The sequence below is a fragment of the Trichomycterus rosablanca genome, chromosome 1 (assembly GCF_030014385.1).
Source record: "Trichomycterus rosablanca isolate fTriRos1 chromosome 1, fTriRos1.hap1, whole genome shotgun sequence".
NCBI classification, from domain to species: Eukaryota; Metazoa; Chordata; class Actinopteri; order Siluriformes; family Trichomycteridae; genus Trichomycterus; species Trichomycterus rosablanca.
The window spans coordinates 66669346-66691901 of NC_085988.1; the positions used below are offsets into that span (position 1 = coordinate 66669346).

At 39.4% G+C, this 22556-nt stretch overlaps 1 protein-coding gene across 3 annotated transcripts in view; it reads right to left on the bottom strand.

Moving 5' to 3' along the window:
• The window catches only part of plxna4 (plexin A4), a 317539-nt gene extending 295184 nt beyond the window's left edge, over nucleotides 1–22355 (bottom strand). For all 3 annotated transcript variants that reach the window (XM_062995348.1, XM_062995355.1, XM_062995360.1), the window contains exon 1: nucleotides 22037–22355. The gene's annotated coding sequence lies outside the window, so the exon portion shown is untranslated. The remainder of the gene's footprint in view (nucleotides 1–22036) is intronic.
• Between the last annotated feature and the right edge of the window lie 201 nt (nucleotides 22356–22556).

Sequence of the window (22556 nt, forward strand, 5' to 3'; positions counted from 1 at the left end):
TGAACAAAGCAGAAAAACTACTGAAAACTCAGTCCTATCACACATTGCTATTTGAGTCATTAAACTAATATAGACAATTAGACAATCTAGTCAGGTGATCACTTTATTACCACTATATCTGTGTCTGATTTACTAGTCATCAGAGAAGGAAAATGCTTGTGTGTTTAAGAGCAGATTATTCATAACTGAAGCAGCTCAGCAAGTGGGTTCCTGTGCCTAAGACATCTAAATAAAAATGCTCTCAATATACCACAGGAATATATTTAAATCACAAAGATATACACAACAAAGTCTCACTCTTACACACTCACACAGAGCTGTACGACTTTCATCAGCTTAAGCTTTGGTGCCAGCCCATACAACAGTGATGAAGCAAACGGGAGGGGTGAATGTGATTTCTCACCGAGGTGGAAGCCTTCCCTGGTGCGCCTTGCTCAAAGCAATACAGAGGCCCGTCAGCAGCAGTGAAGCTGGCAATAAATCAGACGTCATAAAGGGCCATTTCACGCACAGCACAGTTTATTCCTCAGGCCTAATATACTGCTGATGCGCTAAGAGGCGGTGAGGGTTGGGCTGAGCGGCATAAAAAACCCATCAGACAAATCACAAGCAATGTTGTTTGGATGCCTGTTGCTGACAGAAAGTCATTCTTTTACCTGATCTAATAATGGAGTTGGGTTTGTTATTATATAATTAATGTTATAATTATGTTTTCAGATTTATGTTCTGTTGCATGTATTTTACAGTAGCTGTTTATATGGTGTGAGAAATACCTTATTTATGAGTCAAACTCAGATCTGCACTTTGGATGGACAGACAGACAGACAGACAGACAGACAGACAGACAGACAGACAGACAGACAGACAGATAGATAGATACTTTATTGAACCTGAAGGATATTAAGAATTTCTACAGGAACTATCTAGACAATTCTTAAAACTGTAAGACACCACATTATATATAGAAAGTTCTAGAACCTGTGAAAAGAGTATTTGTAGGTCAAGCCAGCACACTATGAGAAGACTGTCTGTGAATGGAGGGGGCACATTATATTAAGGAAAATATTCTAGGATCCTAAGACAGGCATGTATGGTTTAACACAGCAAGCTATTAAAACAAAGAGTCTGTGGAGCCAAAATTATGTATAAGACATTTTATAACCTCTTTGAATAGTATGTGGGACTACCACACTCTTAAAAGGCAGAAAAGTCTAGAAGCTGTTGGTGGAGCAGACACACTGTATAAGGTAACAAAGTTCTACAACCTGTGGAAAGAATATTTGTGGGTAAAGCCAGCAGACTAAATAAATAATAATAAGTTCTAGAACATGTTAGCTTTTAGAGAAAGTGACTTGGGGTAGAGTTTTTGCACTTTGTATTAACAAAAACAGAGTATCCTGCTGGTAGAGCCTACACATTGGCTCAAGACCAATGTCTAGGTAAGAATAAAGAAAAACCGCAGCCAAAGTAACCAATAAGCCAATAAGCATCATAAAAACGGTAGATTACCCATGCGTCCTTGCAACTATTTACATATCAGACATAATACACCAATCAAGAGTCCAGTTGACCCCATACTCACCACCGCTACTATACAAACCATGATACAGAGTGTTGTTTTAATGTAGTTGTGGATGTAAGGATAACTATAATGATACAATATTATTAAATCTATATCCGTTGTATTAAACCTCATAATCCTAAACTCTTTGAATAAAGCACACACACTGAGTGGTACAGCTGTTTCATCATCAATGGCTGATATTGTTTTATGACAAATCTTGGATTTCCTTGCACTAATCCCTCAGCAAGATGAGAGAGTCTGATTTAAACAGCTTTGCCTGAGCTCCTATATTTGACATAACAAATCTAATAAATCTTGGACTGGACTAAAATCAGTGGGGATTTTTTTAGTAATTTCTTTTTACTGTAGACGTGTAGGTAAAATATATATTTACAGAAGCAAAAATAGGCAATATGAGCTCAGATTCCATCATCATTCATATTTATTAACAGCTTCATGATAATCAGGGTAATAGTGGATCAGAGACCAGCCTGAAACATTGGAAAGATGGGAATACACTCTGGAAAGGTGGGAAAATTATTACTGTGAGATACCAATGCAGACAATTGCCACACTTGAAGACAGTGACTTGGGGCATGGAACAAATCCAGGTTCCCAAAACCCTAAAAATGTGCACCACAAATATTACCTGTTGTGCCACCATGCCACCAAGTTCACATTTTCAGGTAATAATTGTGATATCTTAATTTACCAAAAAATAAATAAAATGTAATGACATTGCTCTAGATTACTAGAGCTAAAATTATCCTACAATCAATCTGCATACAATTTGCATACATAAAGTATAATGCATGCTATTACTTAAGATTAAGAAATTATTTGAACTGTTTCATTTGTAGTTAAGCATTTTTGGATTTTTTTACAGTATTCGAAGCATGCCATTATTTGCATAATCTGTTTGGTAAAGACACCTGCATTAATGGATGATTAATAAATAGCTTGGCGTGACCCTAAATCTGTGCCAAATCTTTCTGTAAGAATCTGATGCTGGTCAGAAAATATATATAGTTTCCAGCTTTACTTGTGTCTTAAGACGCAAGTGCTAACTTGCAGCCCTCGTCACTTGTACTTCTAGGCTAAGCAAGAAAACTGTGTTAACACCCTAATCAGTGAGCATTTATAATCTTAAACATTACATTTTTAGACCTTTTCTGAAAAAGCTTTTTATACTAGCAATGGTAAATCTAGTCATATTTGGCTAAAAGCTATGTTTGTTGCAGTTATCACCCATCAAAAATGCTGTTTTTAATTTATTACTGAGTAAATAATCCTACAATAGTAACTGGTTCCACTCTTGATATTGACTTGCACTGGCTAAAAGCACTTAGAAATCCTCCATATTTAGTAAGCCGTTCAAATAGGTGAGTATCTCGGACGTGTGCAGCAGTAATGAGAAACGGAAAATCTATTTTCCGCAAGAGTAAGCAAATGGAAAAATCAAGTCATTTTATCAATCCATTGTGTTCTAATGGCTCCCTGGACTTAGCAGCAGGAGATTATAGGCGGAAGGCATGGACAAGGGACTGACATTTATGTCATGCTGGTGCTCTGGTGTTTCTGTGTAACCACTGATTGCCCAGTATAGCAACAGCAAATAGAAACATCCTTACAAATGAGTATGGTGTATTTACTGCATTACCCAAAACCTTTTTCTGTTTGTTTGACAAATGTGACTAATGTGAAAACATAAAGAGACACTGTATGGGATTAATTCCCAGCAAGACAGCACATTGGGTGGGTTATCTTATTTATATATATACAGTGGGGCCAAAAAGTATTTAGTCAGCCACTGATTGTGCAAGTTCTCCTACTTAGAAAGATGAGAGAGGTCTGTAATTTTCATCATAGGTACACTTCAACTATGAGAGACAAAATGAGAAAAAAAAATACAGGAAATCACATTGTAGGATTTTTAAAGAATTTATTTGTAAATTATGGTGGAAAATAAGTATTTGGTCAATAACAAACAAGCAAGATTTCTGGCTCTCCCTGTAACTTCTTCTTTAAGAAGCTCTTCTGTCCTCCACTCGTTACCTGTATTAATGGCACCTGTTTGACCTTGTTATCTGTATAAAAGACACCTGTCCACAGCCTCAAACAGTCAGACTCCAAACTCAACCATGGCCAAGACCAAAGAGCTGTCGAAGGACACCAGGAAGAAAATTGTAGACCTGCACCAGGCTGGGAAGAGTGAAGCTACAATAGGCAAGCAGGTTGGTCTGAATAAATCAACTGTGGGAGCAATTGTAAGAAAATGGAAGACATACAGAAACACTGATAATCTCCCTTGATCTGGGGCCCCACGCAAGATCTAATCCCGTGGGGTCAAAATGATCATGAGAACGGTGAGCAAAAATCCCAGAACTAAACGGAGGGACCTGATGAATGACCTGCAGAGAGCTGGGACCAAAGTAACAAAGGCTACCATCAGTAACACACTACGCCGAGAGGGACTCAAATCCTGCAGTGCCAGGCGTGTCCCCCTGCTTAAGCCAGTACATGTCCAGGCCCGTCTGAAGTTTGCCAGAGAGCATATGGATGATCCAGAAGAGGATTGGGAGAATATCATGTGGTCAGATGAAACCAAAATGGAACTTTTTGGTAAAAACTCAACTCGTCGTGTTTGGAGGAAGAAGAATGCTGAGTTGCATCCCAAGAACACCATACCTACTGTGAAGCATGGGGGTGGAAACATCATGCTTTGGGGCTGTTTTTCTGCAAAGGGGACAGGACGACTGATCCGTGTTAAGGGAAGAATGAACGGGGCCATGTATCGTGAGATTTTAAGGCAAAACCTCCTTCCATCAGTAAGAGCATTGAAGATGGAACGTGGCTGGGTCTTCCAGCATGACAATGATCCCAAACACACCGCTCGGGCAACGAAGGAGTGGCTCCGTAAAAAGCATTTCAAGGTCCTGGAGTGGCCTAGCCAGTCTCCAGACCTCAACCACATAGAAAATTTGTGGAGGGAGTTAAAAGTTCGTGTTGCCCAGCGACAGCCCCAAAACATCACTGCTCTAGAGGAGATCTGCATGGAGGAATGGGCCAAAATACCAGCTACAGTGTGTGCAAACCTAGTGAAGACTTACAAGAAACGTTTGACCTCTGTCATTGCCAACAAAGGTTATGTTACAAAGTATTGAGTTGAACTTTTGTTATTGACCAAATACTTATTTTCCACCATAATTTACAAATAAATTCTTTAAAAATCCTACAATGTGATTTCCTGGATTTTTTTTTCTCATTTTGTCTCTCATAGTTGAAGTGTACCTATGATGAAAATTACAGACCTCTCTCATCTTTCTAAGTAGGAGAACTTGCACAATCAGTGGCTGACTAAATACTTTTTGGCCCCATATATATATATATATATATATATATATATATATATATATATATATATATATATATATATATATATACTGTATATATATATATATATATATATTTATATATATATTAGGGCTGTCGAAGTTAACGCGATAATAACGCATTAACGCGACCTCAATTTAACGCGATTAAAAAAAATAGTGCCGTTAACGCAGATTCTAGTTCATGTTGACACTTGACTGGTAGAACAAACATTTTAATGTCGGACTTGCCACCGTTTTTCATTTGCGGTTTGTTAACATAATGTAACCGATCGTCGTAGTGATGTACTTGCTTAATAAAGAAATAAATACACGCTATATTCACAAGTTGTCGGGAGCAGAACACTTTATTACACTTAATTAACTTCTTCTTCTGTACCGAATACCGGAAAGCTGAGTCAAGCACGTTAGTTCATGAACTATGGAAGCCCCAAAGGGTCAAAACACACTCACTTCGTGTAGAAACGTCCATCAAACCATTGTCACGATACAACCACAGAAAAGTCTGTTACAATAACTACGCCTTATCCCATCTAAAGCACCGCTGATCTACAGTGTTTGCTGATGGAGAAATTCTAACCTACAATCTGACATTTACTGCCTAATATGTGAGTGAATAAACTCCCTTACAGTTTTCTCTTGTCCCAGCAGTTTTTAACATCAGTACATTTAGCATAAAATGTGTTCACCATTTTAATTGTAACATTTCACTTAAAAATCCTTGTTTTCTATAACATTTACACAGATTTTTTTTAATGCGATTAATCGCGATTAACTATATGAAATTCTGAGATTAATCGCGATTAAAAAATTTTATCGTTTGACAGCCCTAATATATATATATATATACCGATACTAGAGAGTAGGTATGATTTGGGTGATGGATAATTCTCAGCACTGCAGTGACACTGACATGGTGGTGGTGTGTTAGTGTGTCTATTAGACACTCTTATCGAGTTGGTTCACCTTGTAGATGTAAAGTCAGAGACGATCGCTCATCTATTGCTGCTGTTTGAGTTGGTCATCTTCTAGACCTTCATCAGTGGTCACAGGATGCTGCCCACGGGGCGCTGTTGACTGGTTATTTTTGGTTGGTGGACTATTCTTAGTCCAGCAGTGACAGTGAGGTGTTTAAAAACTCCATTAGCGCTGCTGTGTCGTCTCCACTCATACCAGCACAACACACACTAACACACCACCACCATGTCAGTGTCACTGCAGTGCTGAGAATAATCCACCACCCAAATAATACCTACTCTGTAGTGGACTACGGACTACAGTCAGTAATTGTAGAACTACAAAGTGCTTCTATATAGTAAGTGGGGCTGATAAAATGGACAATGTGTGTAGAAACAAGGAGGTGGTTTTATACATACAGTGTATCACAAAAGTGAGTACACCCCTCACATTTCTGCAAATATTTAAGTATATCTTTTCATGGGACAACACTGACAAAATGACACTTTGACACAATGAAAAGTAGTCTGTGTGCAGCTTATATAACAGTGTAAATTTATTTTTCCCTCAAAATAACTCAATATACAGCCATTAATGTCTAAACCACCGGCAACAAAAGTGAGTACACCCCTTAGTGAAAGTTCCTGAAGTGTCAATATTTTGTGTGGCCACCATTATTTCCCAGAACTGCCTTAACTCTCCTGGGCATGGAGTTTACCAGAGCTTCACAGGTTGCCACTGGAATGCTTTTCCACTCCTCCATGACGACATCACGGAGCTGGCGGATATTCGAGACTTTGCGCTCCTCCACCTTCCGCTTGAGGATGCCCCAAAGATGTTCTATTGGGTTTAGGTCTGGAGACATGCTTGGCCAGTCCATCACCTTTACCCTCAGCCTCTTCAATAAAGCAGTGGTCGTCTTAGAGGTGTGTTTGGGGTCATTATCATGCTGGAACACTGCCCTGTGACCCAGTTTCCGGAGGGAGGGGATCATGCTCTGCTTCAGTATTTCACAGTACATATTGGAGTTCATGTGTCCCTCAATGAAATGTAACTCCCCAACACCTGCTGCACTCATGCAGCCCCAGACCATGGCATTCCCACCACCATGCTTGACTGTAGGCATGACACACTTATCTTTGTACTCCTCACCTGATTGCCGCCACACATGCTTGAGACCATCTGAACCAAACAAATTAATCTTGGTCTCATCAGACCATAGGACATGGTTCCAGTAATCCATGTCCTTTGTTGACATGTCTTCAGCAAACTGTTTGCGGGCTTTCTTGTGTAGAGACTTCAGAAGAGGCTTCCTTCTGGGGTGACAGCCATGCAGACCAATTTGATGTAGTGTGCGGCGTATGGTCTGAGCACTGACAGGCTGACCCCCCACCTTTTCAATCTCTGCAGCAATGCTGACAGCACTCCTGCGCCTATCTTTCAAAGACAGCAGTTGGATGTGACGCTGAGCACGTGCACATTCTTTGGACGACCAACGCGAGGTCTGTTCTGAGTGGACCCTGCTCTTTTAAAACGCTGGATGATCTTGGCCACTGTGCTGCAGCTCAGTTTCAGGGTGTTGGCAATCTTCTTGTAGCCTTGGCCATCTTCATGTAGCGCAACAATTCGTCTTTTAAGATCCTCAGAGAGTTCTTTGCCATGAGGTGCCATGTTGGAACTTTCAGTGACCAGTATGAGAGAGTGTGAGAGCTGTACTACTAAATTGAACACACCTGCTCCCTATGCACACCTGAGACCTAGTAACACTAACAAATCACAGGACATTTTGGAGGGAAAATGACAAGCAGTGCTCAATTTGGACATTTAGGGGTGTAGTCTCTTAGGGGTGTACTCACTTTTGTTGCCGGTGGTTTAGACATTAATGGCTGTATATTGAGTTATTTTGAGGGAAGAATAAATTTACACTGTTATATAAGCTGCACACAGACTACTTTTCATTGTGTCAAAGTGTCATTTTGTCAGTGTTGTACCATGAAAAGATATACTTAAATATCTGCAGAATTGTGAGGGGTGTACTCACTTTTGTGATACACTGTATATACTGTGTATAGGCATATATACAGTGTAGACAGATGGATGGATGGATGGATGGATGGATGGATGGATGGATGGATGGATGGATGGATGGATGGATGGATGGATGGATGGATGGATAGATAGATAGATAGATAGATAGATAGATAGATAGATAGATAGATAGATAGATAGATAGATAGATAGATAGATAGATAGATAGATAGATAGAAAAACAGTATTTTATTATTTGTATTCTGATGGTCTAAATTTATATAAAAAATAAACTATATAACTGGTGCAAAATAGCAATAATCAAGGATTGACAAGGCTTTAACCCTGGGGGTAGGAAGAGAGTGTGGCTACCACAAGGATATATATAGAGAGAAAATATAGTGTTCCAAAGGTCACAACTGGGCACTAGGACTGAGAAACAAATCTTTCAAATACACAATACCACTTAATGACAGGCAGTGAAACAAATAGCAGTGTTAAGTGTGGAGCATTGCAAAGGTCAGCCACTGTATCCATAAGCTAGTGATCCAGTATCGAAGCTAGGATGTCATGATAAAATTGCTATACATAAATAAAACATACAGTATGCTGTATGAGTCAAAGCACATCTCTCCCATCAATTCTTCTTTTTATGTCTAATTTTAAAAATATTATGTATTTTACAACTGATATTTGTGCTTAATTTAACACATTATACAACGTACTTGATTTAGCACTTCTATATAAAAAACTGTCAACTAACCAGATGATGTTATAATGCTACAAATGGTTGAATTTAATGCACTTGGGCATGCTGCTATATGGAATGTAATGACTGTGGTCTCTTTAGCCCAGCCCTGATCAATATTCTCATAACAATATATGTCGCACAGCCCTAGCATGAGTGAAGCTGCTGGAATTCGCCCTAGGGCACAGACAGGCACACACAGTGGACTCTTTGACAAGGACCGACCATGTGTGTGATGACGGAAGGACTTCCGCTGGCTATAAATCCAGGCCACAGTCATGCCAGCTGTGTGATATGTGTGCATGCTGTGCTGTGTGATCACAGATCAGCCATTTTTCCAGCAGTACTTGGCTCTCCAACATGCCAGCTACTTGATCTACCACTTGCATGTTAACCTGATCATTATATAACTCTAATGCTAAAAATGCAGGAAGTTGGCCCCAGTGGCTTCACGCCACCACAATTTCCTCCAGCAGAGGGTATCTTGGCTAAACGCCAGCCCTTCTCTCCTCTTCCAGGAGCATGGGAAGAAAGATAGCACACCATTCTGTTTTATATTTACCTTCCTACCTCGTTCTGTTTGTCAGAGCCTGCAAAGTAAACAAAGACGTGTGTTTTTCAGCCATTTCAGAGGGCTATGTGCCATTCTTATAGGGTGAAGGATGGCTGAATGTGATACATTTTCTGTGCATCCTTGCCCTCTGTGGTTCTCTCTCTCTCTCTCTCTGTAGTACAAACAGTCTGAAAGGCTGCTTGGTTTTATTTCCTACATCCATTCACCTGATCAGATTTCTCTCTACCAAGCCAATTTTGCCTCTGGGTCTCCAGCAGAGAGGTTGGTCAATTCTTTATGAAAACTCAGACCTTTAGTATTTAAGGTGCATGGAGTAAAGGCTAACCTCAGCAAAGTTAGCCTGAAATTTGACAGTGACAATAGTACATGTGGCATTCTTAGAGCAATTTAAACAATTATTAAAATGAAACATTTTAGATTGGTTTGAAGTATTGCTTGGACAAAAATAGGGACAAACATGTTGTTGTTATTATTATAGTAATTTTAAAGCCATATTTCACAGCCTTGAAAATATAGTAAGTTTAGGTGTCACACCCATTGCTAAAGGGTATAAAATCAGTTATTAAAAGAATAAATGCTATGTTTCCAACATTGTAGCAACAGTTTGGTCATTTTTCATTCCAGCATGACTGTGTCCCTGTGCACAAAGCAGTCCTGGTTTGAGCGGTTTTGTTTGACAAGAGACTTTGGTGGCCAGCACAGAGCCCTGACCTGAACCCCATTTAACTCCTTTGGAATGAATTGATTTTAACTTGACTTTTTATCAAACATCAGTGTCTGAGCTCACAAATGCTATTTCGATGGAATACGACCAAAGGTTTGTACAGATACACATCTTTTGAAAAGCTATCCTATAATGCCCATGGTTTTAGAATGGGATGTCTAACAAGCTTTGGACACAGCTCTGGACACAACAAACTTGTGTCCAGATGAACTGATTCAACTTTGTGATGAACCTTGTGTAACGAGTAACTACCGTTCCTGTCATGAATGTAACCAAAGTGTAAAACATGACATTAAAATCCAAATAAACAAACAATTATTCTGGTCTAAAACACCCTAGCTGATGTAAGACGCCCTCGATAGGGAGCCAATCCATTCAAGCAACACATACACAGATTTACCTGTTTACTTTAAGGTTTTATTTAGAGCAGCCAATCCAACATCTAGAGGAGAGCATGTAATACTCTTCAAACAGGTTTTAACCCTGAACACTTGTTGCTGTGTGGCACCAACTCTGTCAGCACCAGTGTGCATCTTGGTACAGATCCTACTTTCATACCTTAGTAACTGGCTACATATCATAGCACTCTTAATGCCGGTCCCAAGCCTGGGTAAATAGGAGAGGTTGCATCAGTTGGCTGCCACTCAACTCCTTTGAAGACGTTGTACATATAAGTGAGTTACAGTCTTCCACCAACACATCCATTTTGCTAAAGAATTATTTCTGTTTGCACAATCTGACTTTGTTGCCCTATGTACTAATGATTAGAGCATTTAATTAGAATTGCAATTGTAAAAATATGGACAATATGGTTTTTTTTCCTTTTCAGAGTTTATTGAGAGACCTAAACATTGCTTATTTATTTACTCATTAGGATTTTAAAGTCATGTGTCACGCTTTGGTTACATTCATGAAAGGACAGGTTACACAAGATTCATCAATTAAAGTTCAACATCAAACACATCAGACAATTTTGTATCTCCAATTTATTTAATTTACAAGTCTTTGAATTGTGGGAGAAACCCGGAGCTCCCAAAATAAACCCATGCAGACACGGGGAGAAAATGCAATGTCCACACAAGAAGGACCCAGACAGGTCCACCTGGAATATAAACCCAGGACCTTCTGGCTGTGAGGTGACAGTGCTACCCCCTGAGCCACAGAATGTAAAGTGCATTTCAATCATTTTCATGTAAGCCCTACCTCCCTACCTTTTATTCATGCTTTCTTTGTCAAATGAAAGTGACTTGTATAGCATGTCTAATGAAAGCCTAAAGGGAAAAAGGCCTTATCCTTTTATGCTAGTGAGAGGATCCACATGTCTGCCATAGACAGCAATAGTAAAAAGACCATAAGACAGTTGTACTTATCTCAGGACTGTGGAGCTAAAAATCCAAATCACTAAAATATACCATTATTTAAAATCAACTGCTGTTTAAAACTAAACCAGCCTGATTTTGCCTCTTTGCCAACTTCTGAACATGTAAAATTATCTTTCCAGCACAGCGGGTGCTCACACTTGCATTACAGCAGTTATCGTTATCAATTAGGGGCCAATTAGACCAGGATGATATGAACTGTTGTCGTAGGTAATGTCTCATTTGCAGCCAAAAATAAAATCTGTGGCCTTTTGAGGAGGAGGCATTTGGGGTGCCATTAATGAAGCTTACAAATGATGTTTTCATAGAAACACTTTTTTATATGTGACAGTTTTGCAACATATAAAGACACATTATACATGCTATCTAACAAAATCTGAAACATTGATACATCTAGCCAACATGACCAACATATAATACTAACATTACTTTGTAAAATCATTATCATCAATATTATTGATGTTCGTATGTAGACTGAAGGATAGTGTTGATGTCATTGATCCTGGCACTGGTAAGGCTTTTCCTTCCACCTAAAGAAAAGTGCCAATTATGCTCTCTTGATTCCTGGCTTGAGAGGTTATTGCAACTTTTAATCTTCTGGGAAATATGAGAAATATTATGTTCTATATTGCACTAGTATCAGTAAAAAACTTCAAAGCTCTTAACTCACCAGTGTACTCTTCAGTGTACTCTTCAGAAAAGCAAGCATGTGGTCATTCATTTATTTACCTTCAGTATTTATCTTTCTGGGATCACTGGCTGAGAAGTTAATACACCCTGAATGAAATGTCATTTAACACATTAGCACTCATTCCAAACTGAGAGCAATTTAGAGCAGACAATATATCGACTAGCATTTTAGTCTATCAAAAATCAACAATTACACTCCACATTCATGTCCCTAAAGCTGTGCAGCACCCACAGCACCACTGTGATAACTGTTCATTAGCATAAACATACAAATCAAACTAAAGATATTTTTTAAATGCATAGCTATAAGCATGGTCAAATATGTTTAATCCAAAGACACATTTAAAAAGGTTAAAGTAAGATGCTAAATTAAAATACAGTAAATATTTGATGTAAGCCTGACTAAATCCGGATTTGGCAACATTAGAGCTGCCAAACAGCTGGTCAATAAATCCAGTTTTGGCAATACACAACGCTTATTAATGATGTATGAGAATTTTTATTCAAAACATACAACAAGCAGATTTAGAGGGGTTTTTTCAAGGAAACTAAGCAAAAGTCTAGAATGAAATAGTGGTCTTAAATGTTAGTTAAAAAACATTTAAAATAGAGTACAGGGGTTGGCATATCTGGTACTCCTGGAAGCCATTTTTGCAATTCCCCATAGCAGTTATTTATAGTAATACTATACCAGCTTAAAAAAGGAGACCTATGATGTCAGAATTGATATAAAAGTAGAATTGATATAAAAGTAGCTAGATCTTCTATATACATTTTTTTTTTTGCTTATTGGTTTTATTTATTTAGGATCTAAATTGAAGCTAAAATGTAAGTATATCCTGCAATACGACCACCAGGCTAAATGGCATGCACTTTTTTACAGGTATATCCTAACCATCACTAAGTTAGTGATTACCAGTAACATGACTGTATTTGTAAGATGCTAACCTACCTTAACTAGTTTCAACTGTTTAGCCCAGATTAGTTACAAGTAAACATTGGTGAGGTATCTTGAGCATTTTGGACTGCCAATGTGGCTGCTGCAGGTGCCTTCTTTTTTACTAACCACTGGTCAACAGGAAGGCAAAAACTGTGACACAACACCATACTTGTCATTCTTACCTTCTCATTCTTCTCATTTACATTCACTTTGTCATTTGCTGTCACTCTAATACACATATTTTATAATATCCAATTTTGAAGGAATAAAAAGTCTCCTAAAAGATACAATTTGGTGACAGGAGTAATGTCTCAATCTATTTCCTCAGTGCATTCCATTATACTCTGCCTTAATATCACACTTCTCTGTCTGGTGCTAAAATTAGGTATTGGATCTAAATCCACCGTTCTGGTCTCAGACAGCAACTAGGGGAGAGGATTTCTGTCTGCCAGAGGCTTTCAGATGCTGTTGTGTGTTAGAAACAAAACTAATTTATTACTTGTCACGCATGGCTCAGCACAAGCAAACATGAAACCCAGCACATTTAGATGTTTATTTCAATGTGAATTTTCAGGCTTTAACAATGTGACAATAGGCAAGGCTGTATGAGGCGCTGTCGCACTGCAGCAAACCCCTAAAAAGAATTAAAGGACAAGGTCCAGCTTTTCTCTTCCTCTTGCCCTATGCAAGAGAAAGATCAATACATGGTACACAAAGATAAGATAATTTACAAGGCTTTCATAAGATGTTTTTGAGCTACTGTAATTTTCTCTATTGTGCATTATGGCCACTACTGAGCAGAAAAGACATTAACCAAATTACTCTCCAGCACTGGAGTTCACTACTATCACACCTACCTATGATAACTCAAAGAAAAAGCAGACACAGTAAAAACAAGATGTTACTAAGGATCCAGACTTTTTTTTTAAAGAGAATCATCAGGTTTGGCAATTTCTAACTTGGCAAAATGTTCTATCATGTGGGAAGTAACCAGAGTACCAAGAGAAAACCATCACATGCTACCAAACAATCACCAAAGGCAAGGTTCAAACTCAACCTACTGCCAGCCGTACCGCCATGCCAGTCAGAGACAGAAGGTGTCTTGGATAATTTTGTCTTGTCAGAAAGTGCTGATAAGTACGCAGTAAAAAGTCATGGGGCACATTATTCTGGAAGGTCAGATTATCATCAAGGCTACAAACCTAAATGCACTTGCAGCTTCTCATGTACATACATGTAGACACATACATACAGTGCTGGCCAAAAGTATTGGCACCCCTGCAATTCTGTCAGATAATACTCAATTTCTTCCAGAAAATGATTGCAATCACAAATGCTTTGGTATTAATATCTTCATTTATTTTGCTTGCAATGAAAAAACACAAAAGAGAATGAAAAAAAAGTCAAATCAATTATCATTTTACACAAAACACAAAAATGGGCCGGACAAAAGTATTGGCACCCTCAGCCTAATACTTGGTAGCACAACCTTTAGACAAAATAACTGCGAACAACCGCTTCCGGTAACCATCAATGAGTGTCTTACAATGCCCTGCTGGAATTTTAGACCATTCTTCTTTGGCAAACTGCTCCAGGTCCCTGAGATTTGAAGGGTGCCTTCTCCAAACTGCCATTTTGAGATCTCTCCACAGGTGTTCTATGGGATTCAGGTCTGGACTCATTGCTGGCCACTTTAGAAGTCTCCAGTGCTTTCTCTCAAACCATTTTCTAGTGCTTTTTAAAGTGTGTTTTGGGTCATTGTCCTGCTGGAAGACCCATGACCTCTGAGGGAGACCCAGCTTTCTCACACTGGGCCCTACATTATGCTGCAAAATTTGTTGGTAGTCTTCAGACTTCATAATGCCATGCACACGGTCAAGCAGTCCAGTGCCAGAGGCAGCAAAGCAACCCCAAAACATCAGGGAACCTCCGCCATGTTTGACTGTAGGGACCGTGTTCTTTTCTTTGAAGGCCTCGTTTTTTTTCCTGTAAACTCTATGTTGATGCCTTTTCCCAAAAAGCTCTACTTTTGTCTCATCTGACCAGAGAACATTCTTCCAAAACGTTTTTGGCTTTCTCAGGTAAGTTTTGGCAAACTCCAGCCTGGCTTTTTTATGTCTCTGGGTCAGAAGTGGGGTCTTCCTGGGTATCCTACCATAGAGTCCCTTTTCATTCAGACGCCGACGGATAGTACGGGTTGACACTGTTGTACCCTCGGACTGCAGGGCAGCTTGAACTTGTTTGGATGTTAGTCGAGGTTCTTTATCCACCATCCGCACAATCTTTCGTTGAAATCTCTCGTCAATTTTTCTTTTCCGTCCACATCTAGGGAGGTTAGCCACAGTGCCATGGGCTTTAAACTTCTTGATGACACTGCGCACGGTAGACACAGGAACATTCAGGTCTTTGGAGATGGACTTGTAGCCTTGAGATTGCCCATGCTTCCTCACAATTTTGCTTCTCAAGTCCTCAGACAGTTCTTTGGTCTTCTTTCTTTTCTCCATGCTCAATGTGGTACACACAAGGACACAGGACAGAGGTTGAGTCAACTTTAATCCATTTTAACTGGCTGCAAGTGTGATTTAGTTATTGCCACCACCTGTTATGTGCCACAGGTAAGTAACAGGTGCTGTTAATTACACAAATTAGAGAAGCATCACATGATTTTTCAAAGGGTGCCAATACTTTTGTCCACCCCCTTTTTTATGTTTGGTGTGGAATTATATCCAATTTGGCTTTTTGACAATTCTTTTTGTGGTTTTCCATTGAAGACAAATTAAATGAACATTTTAATATCAAAGCATTTGTAATTGCAATCATTTTCTGGAAGAAATTGAGTATTATCTGACAGAATTGCAGGGGTGCCAATACTTTTGGCCAGCACTGTACATATATATGTTTAGATGGATGGACGGACGGACGGACGGACAGACAGACAGACAGACAGATCAGTCAGGAGGTACACATGCTGGAGGGAGGAGATGGCCAGGCTCACAATTAACATTTACATTTATTCCAAAGATATACAGTAGGGCTTTAGTGAGGGCTCTGTTCAGGCCCACTGGAGTCCAAACTCACGAACCCATGTAGACTTTCCCAATGGACTGTTTCCACAATGTTGGAATCATATTTATTTTATTTTATTGATTTTACAAACCTGTTAGTAATGAGTATGGCTGAAACATCTAAACTTGATCATTAGGAGAGATTTCAACATACTTTTGGCCATAACCACATGTGTAGGCTTGGAACAATCCTACAGTAAACTTACAGAAAAGCCTATTTATATGGGTGTATTGAAACATTTCAGGCATGTGTATAGCTGTGATAGTCTTTCTATAAAAAGGTAAAGTGAGAAAGAGAAAGAAACAGGGACTTCAGTCCTCACAGTATGTTCATGAGTAATAGGACTCATGTGCAGTTCCTCCCCTTTGACAGTTACAAGAACCTTCATACAAACAGTTTCAGCTGGCCAAAATCATTTCTTTTTTTGTGCTCCTGCACACCAAGACATACACATACTTACACACATGCACACATGTACAGACAGATGCACTGTGGGATACTATTCTGACAATGTCCCATCTGGATACAGCTGTCAAAAAATACATTGACAGAAATGCACCCAACCTCATTTCACACACATATGCCCACCCACAGTGGTTCCTATTTGTGCAGACTGGACCATTAAGAGGGACTGCCTGCTAAAGAATTTCCATGGGACACTGTTTAATAGGATAGGATCTAGGGTAGTTTAAATAAAAAGCATATGTTCAACTAAGCAATACTTTCTCATTTGTACGACCCTCTTGTGCTGTTGTAGCAACAACTTCATAACAAATGGACTAAGAACATACACTTTATGGACGAAAGTATTGGGACAATTCTTCTAGTAAACATGCAATAAATCTATTATATAAAAGACATTATACTCATTCAAACTATACAAAAGGTTCTTAGCCCACAAACCTATTATATGATTGTAGACTTTGTGGGTTGTTTTACTGGATAGCGGTGCGACAGAATAACCTGTCATAACAGTGAGCAATGCCTCACTGAAGTCCAAACAGAGGTAGCAATTCTCCCAGAGTAATTAAGTCCCATACCAACTTATGGCAGTTATGCGCACACAAATAGCCTCAAAAGTATGACATTTCATCATTACTGACATTTTAGCTGTGTATCAAGACCATAAGCAGGACAACAATTCAGTTTCTACATCACTCAAAGATTCCCTGTTTAAACTTATTACTAACTGCTCACGTAGGGCATACAGAACAATATGTGTTTTATTAAAAATCCTAATTTCTCACAACCCTTTTATTTGGCTGTGTGCTATTTTAATGCCAGTATTGGTATGAAATGTCATAACAAATTAGGCAATGCCTCTGACCCAGCTCAACAAAAGTACCCATTTTTCTGCTTATATTCTCTGGGACAGTGGGTAGGGCTTTAGGCTATCAATCGAAAGGTTGAGAGTTCAAATCCTGGCTCTGCCATTCTGCCACTGTTGGGCCCTGTGCTCTGACCCCAGCTTCCAAACAAGCTGGGATATGCGAAGAAAGAATTTCATTGTACTGTACATCTGTATGTATATATATGACAAATAAAGGCATTCTATTTTTTCTAGATCTGCAGAAATGCAAAGTCCTGAAAGGATAAACTATGAAACTACATTTCCGTGATTTAAAATCATTTCAGTGATATAAACAAACAGCCAGACAATAAGCAAGGTCGTAAACCTTTCTGAAAACAATTCCTAGTAGATGTGAAAAATGACAGCATTGAAATTAGTTAAGGCAATGGCAATTGGTGTGAGGGATCTGGAAGCATGAGTCTTACATCATAACACACTTAAGTCATTAGTCATAATATAGCCTGGAATGCACTAGCATAATAAGTCCCCAGTGATTTATTAATATGCTCTGTGATTAGACAGCAGATTTACAAACCCATTTTGGAGCGTTTCTATTTTTCTGCTTTATAGAGACAGAAACCAGCTGTTCTCCATGGATGATCTTCCAGTGCTTTGGTTTATGGTACTCACTAGTGAAATGCAGACTGTGTGGTTGAGTGGTTCACTCACTTGTACTCACACAATGACTCAGACACTCACATCGTATCACAAACTCAGCACCATTCTTCCAGTGTCAGCTTCAGACATGAAGAATGCATTAAAATGACAGGGAGTGAACAGCCTTCAGTTACCCAGAGCTTACGCGAGGTAACCTCCAGCATCAACAATCGTTTAACTCAACTGAAAATCTCTACTCATAAATAAAATAACTCAATCTGCACATCCACATCTAGGTCCTTTAGTCCTACATATTGGTCCAAACAGTGGTCCTTAATTATGCACAAGGTGTCAGGAAGACAGATTGTCTAACGGATGCTACAAAACTGGCAATGCACTGAAACCATGTCTATAAATATTTTAGTATAGTTCCCTGATTTGGTAAAGGTTACAGCGTCTCTCCCATCAGTAGGCCCATAAGCATGTCCGTAACATGGTCAACCAACCAAATATAATACACTTAACAAGCAGTACTTTTGGAGCTTGAGGGCTGCAGCAATCTATTCTGCTAGCCAACCTACACTTCAGGTCTCAACTGTGTCGTCACCCTGCTCAGACTGTCTACACACATAATTCGCTATTAGGAAAGGAAGGCTAGATGGGAATTCCCCTTTTTTAGAGGTACCAGCAGGAGAAGTGAAAGAATACTTCAGTCTAGCCTGTTCTTCTGTGCATATTATGGCTCTATGTAGGAGCTGGTAAAAAGAAGTACCTGATGGCTTCTTACATGTGGGGGAGGGGTACTTGTCAGCCAGCATGGATGTTGTGTATAAGACATGGTTGACAATACATATTAATATGTATACATATTAATATGTATATACATATGTATATGAAGTAAAGTCCAGGGCTATCACTAGGTAGATGGGTTGGCAAAACAGCAGTAGACTACTAAGGGCCTCAAAAAATATAAAGATTGTAATTTCAGGAAATCATATGGAGACGGCATCTGTCTGGGTGAAGCATACATTTGTGGAATGCCCCTGCCAAGAACTATGGTTCTGCCCTAAACAAGGGAACTGAAGTGTACTAAAGCCACTAAAGTCTGGAAAGAAAATATACAAAAGTGCTTTTTACTTCAATAAACAATGCTTTTCTAAAAAGCATGTTTTTTTTTAAGTATGCCAGCAGTTGCATTATTGGGCCTATGTAATTTATATTGACTGTAATACTTTGATTCACCATATAGGTTTTCAGAAATATGTAAAAGTATATTAAAAATAAGTAGGGCATTGTGTGTGTTTATCTAAAAATGTAAATCAAATCAAATTGTACTTAATTTTGTCTTTGAAAGAGATTTTTAAAGAATCGATTCATTCGTGCTGCGAGTCGAATCGGTGAATTCACTAAAATGATTCATTGGCGAATCATTCATCGCTGCACAGAGGCAAGTTTAGCCGGCGTACCAGCCTGCCTGTCTTATTGCCATTTCACAAAAACACCTGTCTATAAATAAATGTGTGTTAGCATTTACAGTGATGTTGGTCGGATGTATGGGTGGATGGAAAAAATGTGCATCTTCCAAATATCTTTATAACACTTGACATTTTAGGTTTATTTTACTCAACAACAGTAAATGCCCAGAAGCTTGTTCCATGTAAAGGATGTATTAACGTACTGTCTTCAGATAGATAAATAGATAGATGCATGGATGGCTTTTGATCCCTGAGGACATTTGGGTGCCACAGGCGACAACATTAAAAATAAAGAGCGCACGTAATAACCAGACACACAATTATGCATAATCGCACATAATTACGCATGGTGCAAGACGCCAGTGAAAAGCAATTACAAAAACGCATCGGTGTTCAATTCGCGTGGCTCACATCCGCATGCCTATTAAATCAATGCTGACAATTTCAGAGGAATCATTCTCATCCTACTGTTTTAATGTCAAGCGAAGAGACTAAGTACATAATAAGCTTCCAACTTTCACATTATCCAAACCAGAACAGGAATATCTATAGAGCAGCTACACTTACACGCTGTTACCAGGATGCTAGGACCAGTGTGCGCACTGCTGCGCTCTTCAGCATCACCTACAAACCCGGTCGCGCTGTATTGCGCAAGGTGCAGTTTAAAGGATGCGCAGCAAAAAGTATTAAATTCATTGAGTACATTATGTCCGATTGCAATCAGATCAACATTGAGTGAGGAAATACAACACTGCGTGGTATTCGTTTCACACTTCTACACTGAATCAATATCTGCAAGATTTTGCGCACGGAAACCGGCAGCGCTGGAGAACCAGGCGCACTAAATAATTCTATCATATTCACAAATATTACACAATATAATACATCATATTTTCTCTAATCGATACCACTTCAAGTATGCTGCAGTAGCAAACCAACTTATTCAACGTATTTACATTTGTAAAGAATTTCTTTTGCATGTTTTCCCATGTCCGTGTGGGTTTCCTCCAGGTGCTTTCCAAAACGTGCATGATGTGAATTGGTTATATTTAAATGTCCCTAAGTGTAAGCGGGTGAGTGCATGCGTGATTGTGATAGACCGACCGCGACTCTGACTGAATCACTGTCCTAGTGAGCAGCTTTTTTCTCTACAGCACTCCATACAGGGTTAGCAGGTGCGTGTTCATATATATGTCAAGTGATATGTATTACACACACACACACACACACACACACACACACATATTATATATATATATATATATATATATATATATATATATATATATATATATATATATATATGTGTGTGTGTGTGTGTGTGTGTGTGTGTGTGTGTGTGTGTGTGTGTTTGAACTTTATAATACATTTGTCTATAAGGCATTACGTGTAATTACACTTATTATTTATACATGGTAGATTGTATACATTTAGGACTGTAGTAAATTAACTTTTAATGGGGATAACTTATTATTTATTAGTTTCACTTTTTATTGATCATTTTATTTATTTATTTACATAAAGAGATACCACATGTTGTATGGAGTACCAAGACTGACCACGTTCCTTTTGAAAAATGTATTTCAAATGTATTCTGAATTTGTTACTATGTATGCAGTTTAGTAGAACAAACTAGTATTCATTCTGATCAGGGTTGCGATGCTCTAGAACCCAGCTGGAAACATCAGACGCAACGGCGACTACAAGATACATCCTGGAAAGAGGACCCATTCATTGCAGGGCATCCCTCAATTATTTGCACACTCAATTATTTGAAGAGTAGTTGGGTACCATGTCCCTCTGGGGAAACCCAGACTGACACAGGAGAACATGCTAAATTTCTTACAGCCCGTAAATTGGGTAAAGGATCTAACCCAGGTGCTGTGTGGAACCTATACACTTCCTTCTGGTTCACCGTGCCAACTCATTTCAAAGGGCTAAAATGCGTTACTAAATATTTATCGAACAGGATTTTCAGTAACTACGACTCACACTGTGTCTATTAATACTTTTAATGTACTCAGTTGGACATAGTTGAATCAAAGACAGTTTCTCAATTGGCAAACTTCTGTATAATATTGGAGTATCTTGAATCTACTGTATCATAGTAGCCAACATCAAGACTCACTAAAAGAATTATAAAGAGTTATGATGTGAATTTAAAGGGTGTCATGCCTCTCTAAAATGCCGCATCAGTGTTAAAGGTGAGGTGCATGTTCACCGATCCGCATAGCCGAAAGAACCCAGCCATCACATCACGTAAATAAATCCATGAATAATTGACAGTAATAACAGTTACATGTGCAGGGATAAGATCTCCGCAAAGTCCTGCTGTTTAGGTCGGTGGTGAGGCAGAGACAGGAACGCGTCCTCTCTCAGGGCGCGGATGGTGCAGTGCTCTCCTGCAGTGAACATCACCATCAGAACCGAACAGGTAAACCGCCCCTTATCTGCATTAACACCCTTCACTAATACTATACACGCTAAAGAAAACGCCAGCTCTGGATGTGGATCAGGTGCAGCGTTCGTGAAGCGAGTCTGTCCTGCTTACCTGTGATTCGGGGTTTGGACTTCGCCGCAGTAGCGCACACGCTGCAGATCCACACTCTTCCAACTCTGCTAGTCCAATTCCGGCCAAGTGGATTCAGTTTGAGCAAGCAATCAATTCCCAAAATGCTGTCCAGCGCGGTGGAAGGTAAACAAAATCCTGCTGATTAAAATCCTCGTACAGGAAGAGCCGTTTGTTCCGCTGGAACTTTTTTTAAGCAGGACTTGAGCCAATCGGAGGCGGCCGCCGCATGATGGTCGCACATCCGTCAGGAGCTGAAGAAATGGCCGCGACTTAAAGCTCACTGCTGTCGCTACCGCTGCTGCTGGTGTCTGTACCGCTGCGCTGCGGATCCGTGTGTGAGAGAGGAGGGTGTGCGCGTGTGTGAGAGAGAGAGTGAGAGCGTGTGTGTGTGTGTGTGTGTGTGTTTCAGAGTTTTCTGTTTGGCGACTGGCTCGAAAGTGACCGGAGATGCGACTGTTCGCCAAAACCCAGCAGCCTCAGTGCCTCAGTATCTCAGTGT